Here is a 15054-nt window from a genome sequence, read left to right on the forward strand (position 1 = left end):
ACCATCGCTAAGCCAAGGTTACTATTACGTTCGGCGTGTCTGCACACCTACTCGCTCGCTTTGATACCCGCGAATGTTGTGCCCTAGTCCCCGGACGGTTCATTCAGCGTTGCTTAGACCGCTGATGATGGCTACGAGCTTTTCGCGTTCTACAATTCTTTGTTTTCATAAAAACTGCACAGTCACTCTTTGTCATTGATCTTCGTAATGTGTATATTTTGTACTCGATTTAATTCTGGAAATATAATATTCATATTTTGTAGTATTGTTAATTCATGGATGGTTCAAGGTCCGCGCATGGTAAATGGTAAATAATTTAACATGGTAAATGAAATTATTTTGAGAGATTATTTTGAATGTTTAAGGTGGAAGAAATAGCATTGTATGTTAAAAGTATAGTTGTTATGTTACATATATTATTATATATTACATATACTATATTTAATGGTTTGCAGAATAGAACGTGGTGTTCTATGAAAGAGTCATACAGGTATTGCATTAAATGGAACTCCACAACTCCTAAACTTTGATATTCTACCACATTATTTAACCAATAAATATATCATCATATTGTATTTTATTTTATTCTATCGTTGACCCACCGTCAACTTACCCTGTTTTAAGAAATTAATCACCCTAAAATGTTTAATTTGTACTATCATCGAAGTACATTTACTATACCACCTAACCTTTGATTCTACGCTTCCTTTCTTATACGATCTACCCTCGTTTACTCCAATATTCGATCGATAAATATCGAATAACATGAAACTATCGTACAACAAGTTAATACACGCATTATTAAGAAATCAAAGGAACTCTTCTACAGAATTCAATGAGTGAGCGATTCGCAAGCGGTTCCAAGCCATCGTCAAAAAGCGGTGCGATGTTGGTCCTCTGTGAGATATCGACCGCCGTTTAACCCTTCTCTGTCCTTCTAACAACCTCTCTCTATCTTTCTCTCTCTCTCTTTCTCCCTTTCTCTGTCTCTTATTCGCAGTGCATAGAGTAAGTACACATCCACACGATCAGCAATGCTACGCTTCTATACGTATGTTCATGTGTGTGTGGACATGTGAATGTGTACGTGTGCTGTTGGCGCGCGCACGCCAGCCAGCTTTTGCACGGCTGGTGGATGCACATAATGGCCGGTACATAGAGAGAGCAATAGCTCTGTCGCTATCTCGCGGCCGGTTCTCCATCGCTCCGCGCCACTCTCGCTGCAAAACTCTCTCTAATAGCTTTACAGCTGTGGCCGACGGAGCTTTCGCTATCGTTGGAAACTTGCACTGTCGTTCGACGCGCACTTTCGCTTGCTGTGAATTAAAACGCGAGTCACGTTGCCTCTTCGTTCGAACTTGCGCGCGAATGCTGTTCGTCCCTTCTTCCATTCTTCCGAGTATATTTCATTTGAGATTGCTTGAGAATTGTTTCATTCGATTGTGCTCAATTTAAAATCGTTTAAGAACCGTTTTAACGGTGAAACGTGTTGAAAGAATTGTACGAGCTGAAAGTGGCCTTTACAAGGATTTTGTTTGCCTTTGAAACGCACACTTCTGGCTTTAACACGTCTTGCGTTTCATCGATCGTACTCCATTTCGACTTTTTCAGACAGATTGTCGACGTTTACAAGCATACAGAATAACCAACGGTATATGCCACAGCTCGTAATTTAATTGCAATGGTGCAATTAAAATAGAATTTATTAATGTAATAAAGAATCGTGCGTGTCAATCGGGGACCTTTATTTTGTTTTTGTAGTAGAAAGAGAATTTAGTTCTCTGGATGGCACGCCATTTTCGGGCTCGAACGTTGATATTTCCCATTTTCGAACGAGGAAAGATAATACGCTATTCGATATTATTTATACGAACGTAAGAATTTAACTCACATTTCATAATGAAAAATAAAAAAGCTTTCATACACCAGAAAGTATTTTCAATTAAGATTAATTAAGCTTCGTATTAAGATTCTTTCCTACGATATCTTTAATATCGAGTACAGTAAGATAGCAACGATAATTGCAGCAATTTTTTCAGGATATTTTCCTAAGGAAACACAGCGCAGGTACAAACAAAATTTTCCGAAGATATAGTTATACAAATAAGATCGACGAGACTAAAAATTTCAAGGCACACTACATCTTGCGCATACCACGCTGCGTCGACACGTGACATGGGACAAAGACAAATTCGGCCAGTTGGGTCGAATTAACGAAGAATCGAACAGTTCCACGAATTTCCTTGAACGAACCGCTGTGCATCAGAAATAACGACATTTGAGCGAACAGCTCGCTGCCAGGAATTCTTCGTTCCAGCACGAGACTACGATCCACTGGGTGCCACCTATTAGCACGTCTTTCAGAAAAACACAAGTGTCTTCAAACATCAGTCCACTTTTCGAAAAAGAATTTCATCAAATAAAAAAAAAAATGAATAAAAAAAGAAAGAACGCAAATTGAATGGCAGGAAAATAAATTCCTAAAATAAATTCCAAGGATAAATTCTTCGCAAATTCCTGCAATAAATTGTCTACAAAAATACTAAGAGAATTCCACTTCTATTTCAGTTGAAATTTCCAACAATTCAAAATTCACGGTTCATTAGGAAATCCAAGTCACGATATTTTAGTTTTGTGTGGAAACACCTGCACGAAGGATCAGCACGCAGGCCACAGGAGATTGAACTCTCCTCTAACTGTCCATAAATCTAATCTACACTGAATACCGCGAACTTTAGTCTTTAAAGGTCGCGAAACTCGCCGCGCTGATAGCACGGCCGCGGAGAACGTCTGCGTTCCCTTCTGTTCGCGAAAGAAACATTAGTTCGAGAAAAGAAGTTCGAAAGAAACCGGCGAATTCATGACACGGGTATATGTTCGGCCTGCTCGAATATAAATTGCTGCAGTCGCTTGAAAATCGATTCGGCTGCTATCGGCGTCCGACTTGACGCGAAACTTTCCCGCTTCCTCGAGATGTTTTATCGTTTCTCAGATTCCTCCGGCCACGGGATCGGTATAAATTAAAGCTATCTCTCGAATGGATTTCGATTTCCTTTGGAAATGGACCGATGTGTACATATAGGTAAGCACGTGCGTGTCTGCATTTGTACGTTTGGGAAGAGAGGCGAGTTTCAAGATACGTAATTAGAATTTATGGGCTTGTTTTTAGGTGGAAATATTGGAGTGAGCGACGCAAGATACGTGGAGCAATGAAATTTAGAAGGAATTATGGGCTTGTAATGAGTAATTTGTAATGCGTAACTTGAATCATCGGAAATTACCACAAAACTTACAGTCAAAAGATTTTCAGAACATAACCCACGGTTACTCCAATTTGTAGAAACCTGTCTGATAGACTTTACCAGTTTTACCAAAAGTGTAGGTGTATTACGCGCTTGTCTGTATTATGCCGTAAAAATTTCAACAACATAATCTTTCGAATTCACTGTCACATCGAACACAAAACTACAAATTTCATTGCAGTCTTTATACCTTAATTCCCCTTGAAGAATGTCATTATAGAATTTAAAGAACTAATTATGATAAGATCAACAACTTAATTCATACGTTTCTACATAGATGTATTCGTGTAAGCTACAAATAAGCCTCCAACCGGATTTCGAATAATCAATAAAAAAAGATGCAAATTGCTAGAAAAATCTCAAATTATTATAGCACCGAATAGATTCAAGAATTACCATAAATTTCCAGGCGCAGCGAAGACTAATTGTCGGAAAATAAGATGTGAGAGTGCAAGAACGGATCTATGAGTACGCATAGCGGAAGGGGCGTCGCGACGGCGGAAGACGAGACGAAATTTCGAAAAGCTACGTCGCGGCCGTGAAAAGAAGCAGGAAGAGGGGACGCAGCTGGCGCCTGGTCGCGTTGTTGCACTCTCGTCGAATCGACCGTGTACGAGAGGGCCCTGACTGCTTTGTGTGCGTACGAGTTGCGCGCAGAAAAATTCAATAGCGCGCGCGCTGGTCGCGCTAGCGTGCGTAGCGACACCGAACGATATATCCCGTCGTCGGCACGCAGGAGCGCGGCTTCCCAGAAGCGCAACGCGCCGCGGACCAGCTGGCCAACAGAAAGAGAGATCGGAGATTCCGCGCGCTTGGAATTAATATTAGACGGCGACGAGTGCGCGCCATCGAAAAAACCGAGCTAACGAAACCTGTGCTACGAGGCGACCCGGACCTTTGTGCGCGCGGAATATTCTACAGCCGCACACGAACACACGTTGCTGAAAATTAATAACAATTGTGGCAAGAGACGTTGAATAATTATCGTATGAATTTCAATTGTCAAATGTTTCGAGTTTTAGAAATATGGTGTTGAAAAGTGGTTTCATTTGGTGTAATTAAACAGAGAGAGAAAGAAGGAGATATCCTTAGGATGAAATTTACATGTACCGTCGAAAACAAATTGATTAGAGAATAATGCAAATAACTTGATTCTTGAGAAATTAAATGTTAATTATGTATATAATTATTCTAGTACTTAAAATTGAAAAACTTTTAGAAAATGATGTTACATAATAAGTTTGCCTTTTGAGTGGCGAATAATGATTGAATTAGTATCAGGTGGAAATTTGTTCACCTTCTTGTACAAGACTGATAATTCGCTAAAAAGAATCTAAACTTCCCGTGTATGAGAAGTAACTCGTACTGATAAAACTCATATCTCCTTAAACTTCTTTGTAAAAACCTACGTTCAGTTTTAGGTATTAAACAATAAAAAATTCTATTAAAAAACCAATCTCGTTATGTGATTTTAACGAGGGAACTTTCATTCCTTGTATGATTTGCAAACTAATTTTTTTTTTAAATTATAGACACTTATCGGTAGACGCTACCCTTTTGATATATTTTATCTTGAAAAATCAATTCTCTTAAGTATGTATATCTCATCGAAGCGCAAGCTGCATCGCACCCTGTACATCGAGCGAAGGATAATTGTCAACGACACGTTCGTGCGTATATCGTCGTTCGACCGTAGCGTGCTCCTTTCTTCCTTTTTTTTTTTTTTTTATTTTTACAAGAAACGACGCCGCGGAATTCTGCGCGTCTCGTTTCGTTATTATCGTGTACCCGTATCGAGCAGTTACGGCTGGCTCGAACTCCTTTGTTCCACTCGGCCACAGCGTCGCGCCGCGTTATCGTGACGCGGGCGAATTTCGCCTCGACGATTTTGCACGCGGCCGCACGGCACGCATGGAATTGTCGATTCGTCGCAGACTTTGCTCCTTCCTACTGATACGGCGATGCTTGGAAAAACAGAAAATTTCAGCTAAAGAGCAAGTTACAGTAAAAGAATGTCGAATTGACTATTTGCTTCAGATAGAAGTTACGTGTTCCTTCCTTCCTTTTTTTTTCTACGTAACTATTTAAAAAAAAAGTATCCTGTAATTTTAGAAATATATCATCTGAGGCAAACAAAATTGTTACTTGAAGCTCTGAAAATTTCCGGAATATTCTTAGAGAAAATTATGAATCGTTGATTCGTTCCAATTATATGTCTTCTCCTTTTTTTTTTAAAAAGGATTAGTGCAACCGGTTTTTACCCAGGTTCAGTGTAAGCAGTTATGCAACTGTTCGAAAGAAAAGTTTAGGAAAAGAAAAAATAGGTATTTTAAACGTTCTTGTAAACATTGTGCACTCCAAAACCAAGTTTCAAATGATGCACAGACGAAAACCAGTAAAGAGGCACTCGACGAATGTATACATACATATACTGATTGATACATATGCTTGAGAGAATCACAGTTTAGGTAATCTTATCCCTCACGGAGGTGTTCGATAGTCCAAAAGTTCCGACAAGTTATGTAACTCAGATATCGCGTGTCAAACGGTGTAATGTTCGATGTAACAGTTCCTGTATCATTAACATACTCTAAACAATCATAATTTTACACGGGAATTATCATTATCAACTTGACATTGTAGCTCACAAACTTCAACCACAACCTTCAACTAAACCGACTGTAGTTTTAATTTCACACAAAGGCGTAGGTATTATACGTCAGGATAATTCTCACTTCAAAAATTAGAATATCATTTACGAATCTATAAACCACTTACAAATTGTACTCCAAGAACTTTTAATACAAATGATCAACAATTTGAATATTTTTTTTACTGAAGTTGGTCGTGACATTTTCTCTTATCCTTTATTAAACGAAAATAAATTCAACTAACAATTTGTTTATATACTATCAGTGGAAAGATGATTTATCATTTATCATTTCCCTTATCTGTTTCTCACCAAAACAGAATAAAACTATAACTTTTATTAACACGCAAATTATCAAAAGATCCAAATATATCAGCCTAAGAAAAACATCCTAAGAATTAGAAATTCATTAACCTGAAGACATGAAGAGCAAAATCAAAGTCAACGCAAATGGAATAGAAACTGTCAACCAGAATTCTACAACTCTTCGTGATACGCAAATTAGAAAGAAATCATCTTTCAGCAAAAACCATGGAAAGACAGAAAGAGGCACTTTAGCAACGAGTAAATTCATAAACGACAAGGCCTGTAACGAGATGCCAAAGCGACTCCAATGGCATACCAAGAATTAAATAAAACTCTATAACTTTTCCTAATATAGACACAAGCTACCAGAAAAGATTCTACTCTCGCAAATACTAACAAAACCAACGAAAAAGATCCTAGAAACGAAAAATTCATTAACAAGTCGAACTGAAATGCAATCTACCCTATGGTCGAGGAGCAGGAAGCAAGAGCAGTAGGTGAACCGGTGGGAAATCGGCGAGAGTGTCAGCGGGGGTTCATAATTATTATTCGGGCCCGGTTCCGCTTATCTCCGTTTCCGCAGGCGTAAATCCACAGCGATAAGCTCGGTTTTTCACGAGACTCGGCGTACGTCGCGCGCTAATTCCGGCATTACGGCGACGAGGAACAAAAATGGCGGTGCGCCTCGGTCGCCCGCTGGCGCGCGCGCGCTCATGTCACGTCCCCCGTCCCCGCTAGAGGCCGAAAAAAGGAAAGGCGAAGAAGAAAAAAAGACGAGCTCTCCTCTCTCGCGGCGGCCCCAAGCAAAAAAGCTCCGGGTATACTTTCGCCGACCTCGTGGTGGCGAGCGCGCGCACCCGCGCCCGCTCGACTCTCGCGACAAAGGCTGCTTGATTCAAGGTCCCACGCACACGCACACGTCGCTGGATCCATACACACGGGCTCACGAATGCACGCGTTCGTCCGAGCGCATGCTGCCAGCGGCGTGGCCAGCTAATATGGTGCCCCACGAAAATACGGGTACGGCACAGCCCTCCTCAGTTCGAATCTCCTATCTAACATTTTTTCATTTTTCGAGATACGTTGAAACGTTTCACGTTCCCCGTGTTGTTTGATTTTTCGAGTCTTCGCAGCATGTTGATGCACATATGAGCTGAAGGTCATAAGGACGTAAGTCAGTTCACTGCTACTTTGTGAAACGAAATGCTGTTTTACGTTTATCCACTTTGAGATTAAGAAGGACATACAGCGACACAAAATAAAATTATTTGTTAGCTGCTGTGAAAGAAGATACAAGTGATTTGGTGAAATATCGAGTTGGACTTACTTATACGTACGAGAGGAAACTAGGAGAGATTGGAGGAATCGATGAAAGTGTAAGGAGTTTGATAAATAGTTTAGTGGTGGTATTTGGATGTAGAAGGAAATTGAGAGGTTGGAAGAATTGATGGAGCTGTGAATTTGTAGATTGATGGAGTAGGAGGTGATTGGTAGGATAGGGAATGGGACAGGAGAGAAGGTATGTTGATACAATTGGAACATTATGAAATGGAAAAATTAACAGCTAATGAAAGTGAACGATGAAGCAAACTATGGCAGAAAATGCTTCAAATTTGAACAAAGTATCAAAATTATAAAGACGACGCGATTGTAGAAGACGGCAGTACTTTGTAAAAGTCCAACGCCTGTCGTCTATTAGGATCGTGAATCTGAAAATAGACGTGAATGCAAAACCATGAACCACAGAATCGACAAACTTAAAAGATGACGGTGGTAGCAATAGATTTAAGCAAAACACAATTTACAAGAGATTTACAGCATCAGGGCGAAGCGTGAATCGAGGATCCGAGCGAAGCATTAACTTTACACGAGCTATCGATAAGATTCGCGTGTCGAGATCGAACTTGGAGGAAGTTTATCTGGATCGGAAGAACGATAAGTATTGGCTCGATGTCTGGGCCAAGCACGCTCTCGTGAGTGTCAAGCACGAAACGAATAAAATTCGAAGAGAAGTATTTCGGAGCACGGTTTCCAATATGGTGAAAGATAGCCTCATGCATAGAGGAGAAAACGAACCGGCGATCGTCGGAAGGAAAGTCGCAGCTGAAGGTATCATGAAACGGTATTTACTCCCGTATTAAGTAGCAATAAATAGCGAAGAAAGAAGCCGTGATAACTGACGTCATCCACTTACTCAAGTCATAACAATACTGTTTTTGTAGCGGCGATTACTAGCATCGTCGAAGAATATATAACTTATTCATCCGCTGAAAGCTACGGCCTCGCATACTACGCCATTGATAACCTCTCTTCGATGCCAGTGCATTCGTTGTACGAAGCACACCGTAGCTCAACATTCGTACGTAAGTACCACGATTATCGATTCGCCGGCAACAGAAACGTTCCACCCTGGATCCGATTTCAACTTTTTCCTCCCGACCGACCCGTTTACCCTAAGCCACCCATTTTTCAGTTCTCTAAATCCCTGGGTGTCACTTTCTTTGTCGCGAGTTACACGTTCGATAAAAAGGCTAGAAATCGATCAAGGGAAAGAGAAAATGGAGTAAAAACGCGGCAAAACGATCATAGACGTGGACGTTGTTCCCAGGAACGACCGGGTCACTTGTTGCTGGCGTGCACCGGCGTCGAAATCGCTCGGACGGGACGCGGGGACGGGTATTGGTCAAGCGACGCTTTTACGGCACTGCGTACGGTGTTCGACGGCGGACGAACGCGCTCGAGTGCGCATTGATTCGCGCGAGTGCGCGCGGCTCTGTGTGCTGGAACACGTACGCGTAACACGCGCGTGTATTCGCCGTATGCACGTTGGTTTGGCCGTCGTAAAACGGACCACAGCTGGTGTTGTACCGTGCACGAACGTCCACGCAGACCACGGCCGCGCGATACGTATGCACACTGCACATGCACGCACGTGCGCGAGTAAGAGCACAGGGAGTGCGCATGCGCTCGTGCACTTTCACGATATGTACCGCAAACGTACGTCGTGACGACGTAACATGCGGTACACCGGCGTACACCGAGCATACATACGGAGCGAAACGGTAGAACGGGTAAGAACCGGGGCGAAACGAAATAGAAAAGAACGCTAGAGGAACACGAGGTAATAAGAACGGCTGTATGTAATGCCTATGCTGAGGACGTTGTTGAAGACGTTACGTATATGTTTGAAAAACGACAGCAGTGGCATTCTCGTGTAAAGAGGTGCGTAACGGTCCGACTAGGTGGAGAAGAGTGGTGGGGGTAAGGGGGGCGGGCACACTGTTAAACCCACCCACACAAGCACATGATATCGGAAATGATATAAAATTGCGTCGAGCGCGCCGCTGATATTTAAATTGGTTCGCTAAACCACGGATTAATGCGCACAACGACGTCCGACAGCCCACGCAAAGAGCGGGCTTCGAAAAAGGGCGTACTACGAAAGGGAGAAAAAGGAACAAGAAACTATAACGTATACGCTCCGTTCTGGGCCGATCGGCGATCCTTCGAAAACAACGTTTCGCCATCGATACCTGTTTCTACGTTGGACAGGTGTTCGCTTCGCGTCTACACTGCTGTGAGCACCGCATATGCATATGTATTTCGTTTCTTTATCAACGTCGTTCGATACTTCATGCAACTGCTTCGCCTTTTCCGTTGGTTTACTTTCGTTCTTTTTACCTCGTTCGATCGAGCTAGATCACGGAACGCGTAGTCACTGAAGACCGGTTATGATGGTTACGACGGTTACGAATGGGTCTAAAACACGCGATAATATGAAAATTTCACGCATAGTACGCGTAACTGTCCCGGCACGCAAACCACAATGTACAACGAGCGCACGGTCCGGTCGACTTGTTATCTCCGCGAATTTGTTGCGGAACAGTCTGAATTTAGGCGCGAGAGCAACTATCGAACGGTTCATGCAGATCGTCCGTAAATAAGATTCACGATCAAAAAACGATTACGAGTACAAAATTAACTGATAAAAACTATGCTGAAGGTACTGAAACTATGTTTCTCTATGCATGGCATCAATGTCAAAATATATGCTATATATGATAAATAACTGATAAAAAAAAGTCCTCGTTTTGGAAAACAGCCACAGGTGGCAACGACTATAAAAGTAGCAAAAAGGACAACAAGTCGTTGATATCGATAAATATTTAAAGGATTTAAATTATACAGAATACCTTCTTGCGAAATTTCTTTCCTTTCCTACCTGATGGATTGCCCAAGTCTCATAGTGATTCTAGTATTAACGCCTCGGCTAATAATATATTTATTGGAGCAAAGAAAAGAAAAGTACGCGACGAAAGTATTCTCTATTTCATACGCGGAAAACAACTGATCGCTTTTCGAACGACCGCACATCGACTTTTGCCTCGCGACTCTACCTACTCTGTACTCGCGCGTCCGACTTCATCGCGGTCTATTCGCGGCCAAGTTCATTCGCAACCCTTTCGAACAGTGCCGGCGCGAAAGGGGGCAAGAAAGCAGAAGAAAAATCGCCGAGGAAGAAGAAAGGAGAAAGACAGAAGGAAAAGGATGAAAAAAGTAACATGGAACAGGTAAAAGGGATACTGTGCGTGCCCTTAAATCTCTTGGCGCCCGTTGTTCTCGCGGTCCACGACGTTAGTTCCTTGTCCGTTCCGATCCGTTCCACCGTTCCGTGAAGCGAGTAGGCCGAAATTCGCCCCCTCCTACCACCTTCTCCGCCGTCGCCGCCGCCGCCACCCCCACCTCCCTATCCGCGGCCGTAGCGCGCGGCTCGCCAACACAAAAAAGGAGGAACACCCACAGGAAAGGGAACCGGAGGAAAAAAGGAAGGAGATAGGAATAGAGCGAGAGAGAAAGGGGAATTGATCGCATTCGCGACGGCGAAACAGAGAGAGCTTCTCCTTCGGATTACTTTGCATTCCTGTCGTTAGGAACGCGCACGTTAATTTTCGATTTCGACCGATCGTTTTTTTAGATCCACGCGTTGTTACAGAAAGATTGAGAAAGAAGCGGATATGTTACTATTTGGACCGTTTACGATAGATGGAAATGAAAGGTTGTCCGATGGAAATTGATCTTTTCCCTGTCTAGCACGAGGACTATGATTCGACGTGGCCGTTAAAACGACCCTTAACGATCCCGAAGTCGATCGCGTGTGTACGCGTCGATTATTATCGCATAAACTACAAATTGCACGTTATTACCGGGCTGCGTTTTTCTCTGTACGATACACACGTCTATAGATCAGGGTCAAATTGTTCGTGCTTGATCCTCGTGGTGTACTCAAGCCGTTGCCACACAATATCCCACTTCCGATACCACTGCTGGAGCCCGATAACGGCCGTTGCCGATGAAAATTTTTGACACGGGATCACGATCGAAATTTCGACGAACCGTGTGTGCCGCACCACGCGGTTTATCGCATAGACAAAATCTTGAAACACACGTTACATACAGTTACATATACAAGCACTATGTAAGTATACCAAGGAACACGCGAGCAGTGACTGCAGGATTCGAACGTTAGAAAATCAATCATGTATCTGTTTCTTGTTTTCTCCCGTTTTCTTCACCACACCAGGCGAGCCGGCACCAAACTCTACACAATCGACGAACAGCACTCCGTGTGTAGTCGATAATGCTGTTTACCAAAGCGGCGTTTGTTCCCAGTCAGGCTAGGCTAGGTTCACGCGCAATCGAGGCGAAAAACAAAATAAAAGGATCTCTCTCTCTCTCACTCTTTCTTTCTCTATGTAACTTTACGTGTACGGTATAGGTCGTGATGCACGCGGGTTTATATGGAAGAGAATGGTGTTTAAGAACCTGTTTCCCATACACTACGCGACGAACCGTCGGAGCCGAGCCTCGAAAACACCGGGAATCTCGAAGGGATGCACTTTGGCCCGTCACCCGTCTGACGACGACACAACGTGTTTTTGCCTGACGCACCGCGCGAGACTCGTGAAACATTCACAGCACGATGCGTGCACGCCGTGCTCGAGGACACTACCGTGCATCGCCGCCGGCTAGCAGGAGGCGTTGACGGCAATGGTAGTGGTGGCAGCGGTGGTAGTGGTCTGGTGGTGGTGGTGGCGGTTGCGACGGTGGTGGTGGTGGTGGTGGTGCCGATGGTGATGGTGGTAGAGGTAGAGGTGGTGGTGGCGATGGTGGTGGTGGTGGCGGTGGCGATGGTGATGGTGGTGGTGGTGAGATTGTGAGATTGTGGTAGAGGTGGTGCCGATACTGATGGCGGTGGTGATGATCGGCGGACTTAGCAAAAAGAGCACGACGACGGAAACGTGTCGCGGGTGAGAACTTCCGTATGATCGTTCGCAAGGGAAAAGGGGATTTACATCGGGACACGGTTCGCTTTCGTTGATCCGTGTCGTTTGCGGACACTTGGTGTGTCCTCGGTGGCGTGTACGTTCAATGGGAACAGGTTCCCAATGTCAACAATAGACAACGAACGACAACGAGAAAGACACAACGATACAGGATGAATAACTAAACACATCGAAACACATCGTTCCCACCGAAACGGATTGGTATCGGGCGCATCGATAGATCCACGGAAACGTTAGCTTAGCTCGCGCACTTACCCTTCTCCTTCTCCTTCTCTTCAGTTTCTTCGGCTGGACGAGGTATTTCTCTCTTTGTTGCTCGGCCGGCACACGCTCTAGCTCTGTCTTCCGCGCGACGATTCTCTTCCTCCGGCGCTCTCTCGCTCTCTTTCTTGTGTTCTCTTTCTCTCTCCGTTCTCCTACTAGTCGACGAGTAGCAGCAGCAGCCGCTGCGCGAGCAAGGGAGAAAGGAGAGAAGCAGAAAGAGAGGGAGGGAGAGAGGGACAGAGGAGAGAAGGAAAGATAAAGAGGGAGAGCCGAACGAAAGCGAGAGTGATCCTCCGTGCTCTCTCCCTCTTGCTGCACACTCCACCCGTCCGGTCGCCCTGTCGCCGTCGTTGCCTTTGCCGTTGTCGCTGTCGTAGCCGCGGCGGACCCACTACAGCCACTACCGTTGCCGTTCTAATGCCCTACCGGCGTTACATTCCAAATTTTTCTTCGATCGGCCGGCGCTGCGATCGATATCGGAGGCGCCAAAAACCAACGTTCATCCACAATCACCGATAATATCGACACGGCAAGACGTAGGAACTCTGGTCGCGGAAACCGTTTAACACTGTCTCTGCCGTCCTCGTTCTTCCTGCTACCCGTGTCCCTATCCTGTCCCTTCGATTTGCTTTTATCACGAAATTTTGCTCCTTTTCCCCACTGTTTCTCCGTCTCGTACCACCGTACGTATACATATACTTCCCGATCACTTTGTTGTTCCTTGTTTTATCAACACACTAAACGATCGAAACGATGAACCACGAGCGGAACATACACGTGTTTTTACGAGAGCCATTCAAAGAAGAAACTTCTCCGTTTATTTAACCGCAACAATAGTAACACCGTTCTTTTTCGTTCCTATTCCACTCCAGTCATACGAATCGTCGCGCGTCGATCGAGAAATCACCTAGAGCCGGCGTCGTCTTTTAATATTCCTGCTCCTACTCACGCACGCTCGCATACGCACATACAACCACGCACGCACACCTCGCACGTTCCTCCCTTTCTCACTCTCTTTCCCTCCCTCTCTCTCTCTTTCTGTCTCACTCGTTCGTGCTTTCTTTCGTTTCCTCTCGCGCTCCCTCGTTCGTACACGTTCGCGTTCGACGCTTCATACTACGTGCACACTCTGTGTAATCCTGGCCGAATAATACCCAGAAACACACAACACACATTTACGAGGCACAACGTCGGCCGGCTACTCTTGGACGACGTATCAAAACACTATACCTTTGGTTCGGCGGACTGCCCCGTGGTGAGTGTGCTCGCCGCGCGGTGACTGTATGCTCCAAGAGTATTCTTTGTCCGTCCGGAGTCGCAGCTGCCCGCGTTTCGGCCGTCGGTCGCGATTCGGGCCTGTTCGGCTATTCTCGGGTGTCATCCCGTTCGTCATGGCGGGAACCCAGGATATACCCAGGACCATCGGTGGGAAGGGAAAGGGAAAAGGGAAAGGGGAACTCGAGCGTACGTTCGTGCACCGCGTCTCTTATTCTCCCTCTCCTATTCTCTTTGCTGCTGTTGTATACGCGAGAAAAAGCAAACGAGACGGTAACGGAGAAAGAAAAAGAGAGCGAGCCAGAACAAGAGAGAGGGAAACGAGAGTGAGTTAGTTGACCGAATACAAGACGAAGCACGAAAGATTTCGATGCGTTTCTGGAGTGGGGGGTGATCAACGGGAGTGGCGGGGAGATAGAAGCACGCGCAAGCGCGATAGACCGGGCTGCAACCCCTCGTGCGATGCCTAAGCAACAAGGGGATGCTGCGAGCCTGCTTCGACCCAAAGCCAAGCTTTCGCCTTCTTCTGTTTCCTCCTTTTTCTCCGCGCTCTTCTAGTTACATTCTTCGCTACTCCTCGAATTGCTCCTGATTAACCAACGATTTTCTCCCACCGTTGGGAAATCCTGAGAAAATTTTTCCCGTCTGATGGAACATTTTTTCGAACCGATAGAATTTCGCCTGTACATTATGTTTCCTTCTCATATCTATGGTGTTATTCAATCTGTAAAATTGTGACATAAAAAACAAAATTATAAATTGTTTGTAATATACATAAATTACGAACAGGGATGATATCCTTTTAAAGTAAAAAAATCGGTATTATATTTTATTTTCTGACGTTATTGAAAAAAAATTATTATTCCACCGCGTTACTACATTTCTAACATTATACGGTCATTTCCAGTTTATC

At 44.3% G+C, this 15054-nt stretch overlaps 1 protein-coding gene across 5 annotated transcripts in view; it reads right to left on the reverse strand.

The window, feature by feature from the left end:
• Positions 1-14191, reverse strand: part of LOC117210742 (DNA N6-methyl adenine demethylase-like) — a 142359-nt gene extending 128168 nt beyond the window's left edge. Inside the window, exons 1-2 of one of the 5 annotated variants that reach the window (XM_033454044.1) lie at positions 14097-14191; positions 12858-13773 (exon numbers count right to left, since the gene is read on the reverse strand). The gene's annotated coding sequence lies outside the window, so the exon portion shown is untranslated. Of the gene's footprint in view, positions 1-8452; positions 8724-11462; positions 12062-12081; positions 12289-12857; positions 13774-14096 lie in introns of those variants that run through there. The other 4 variants (XM_033454048.1, XM_033454043.1, XM_033454045.1 and 1 more) reach the window with 4 other exon arrangements.
• Between the last annotated feature and the right edge of the window lie 863 nt (positions 14192-15054).

The sequence above is a fragment of the Bombus bifarius genome, unplaced genomic scaffold (assembly GCF_011952205.1).
Source record: "Bombus bifarius isolate JDL3187 unplaced genomic scaffold, Bbif_JDL3187 scf7180000008210, whole genome shotgun sequence".
In the NCBI taxonomy this organism is placed as follows: Eukaryota; Metazoa; Arthropoda; class Insecta; order Hymenoptera; family Apidae; genus Bombus; species Bombus bifarius.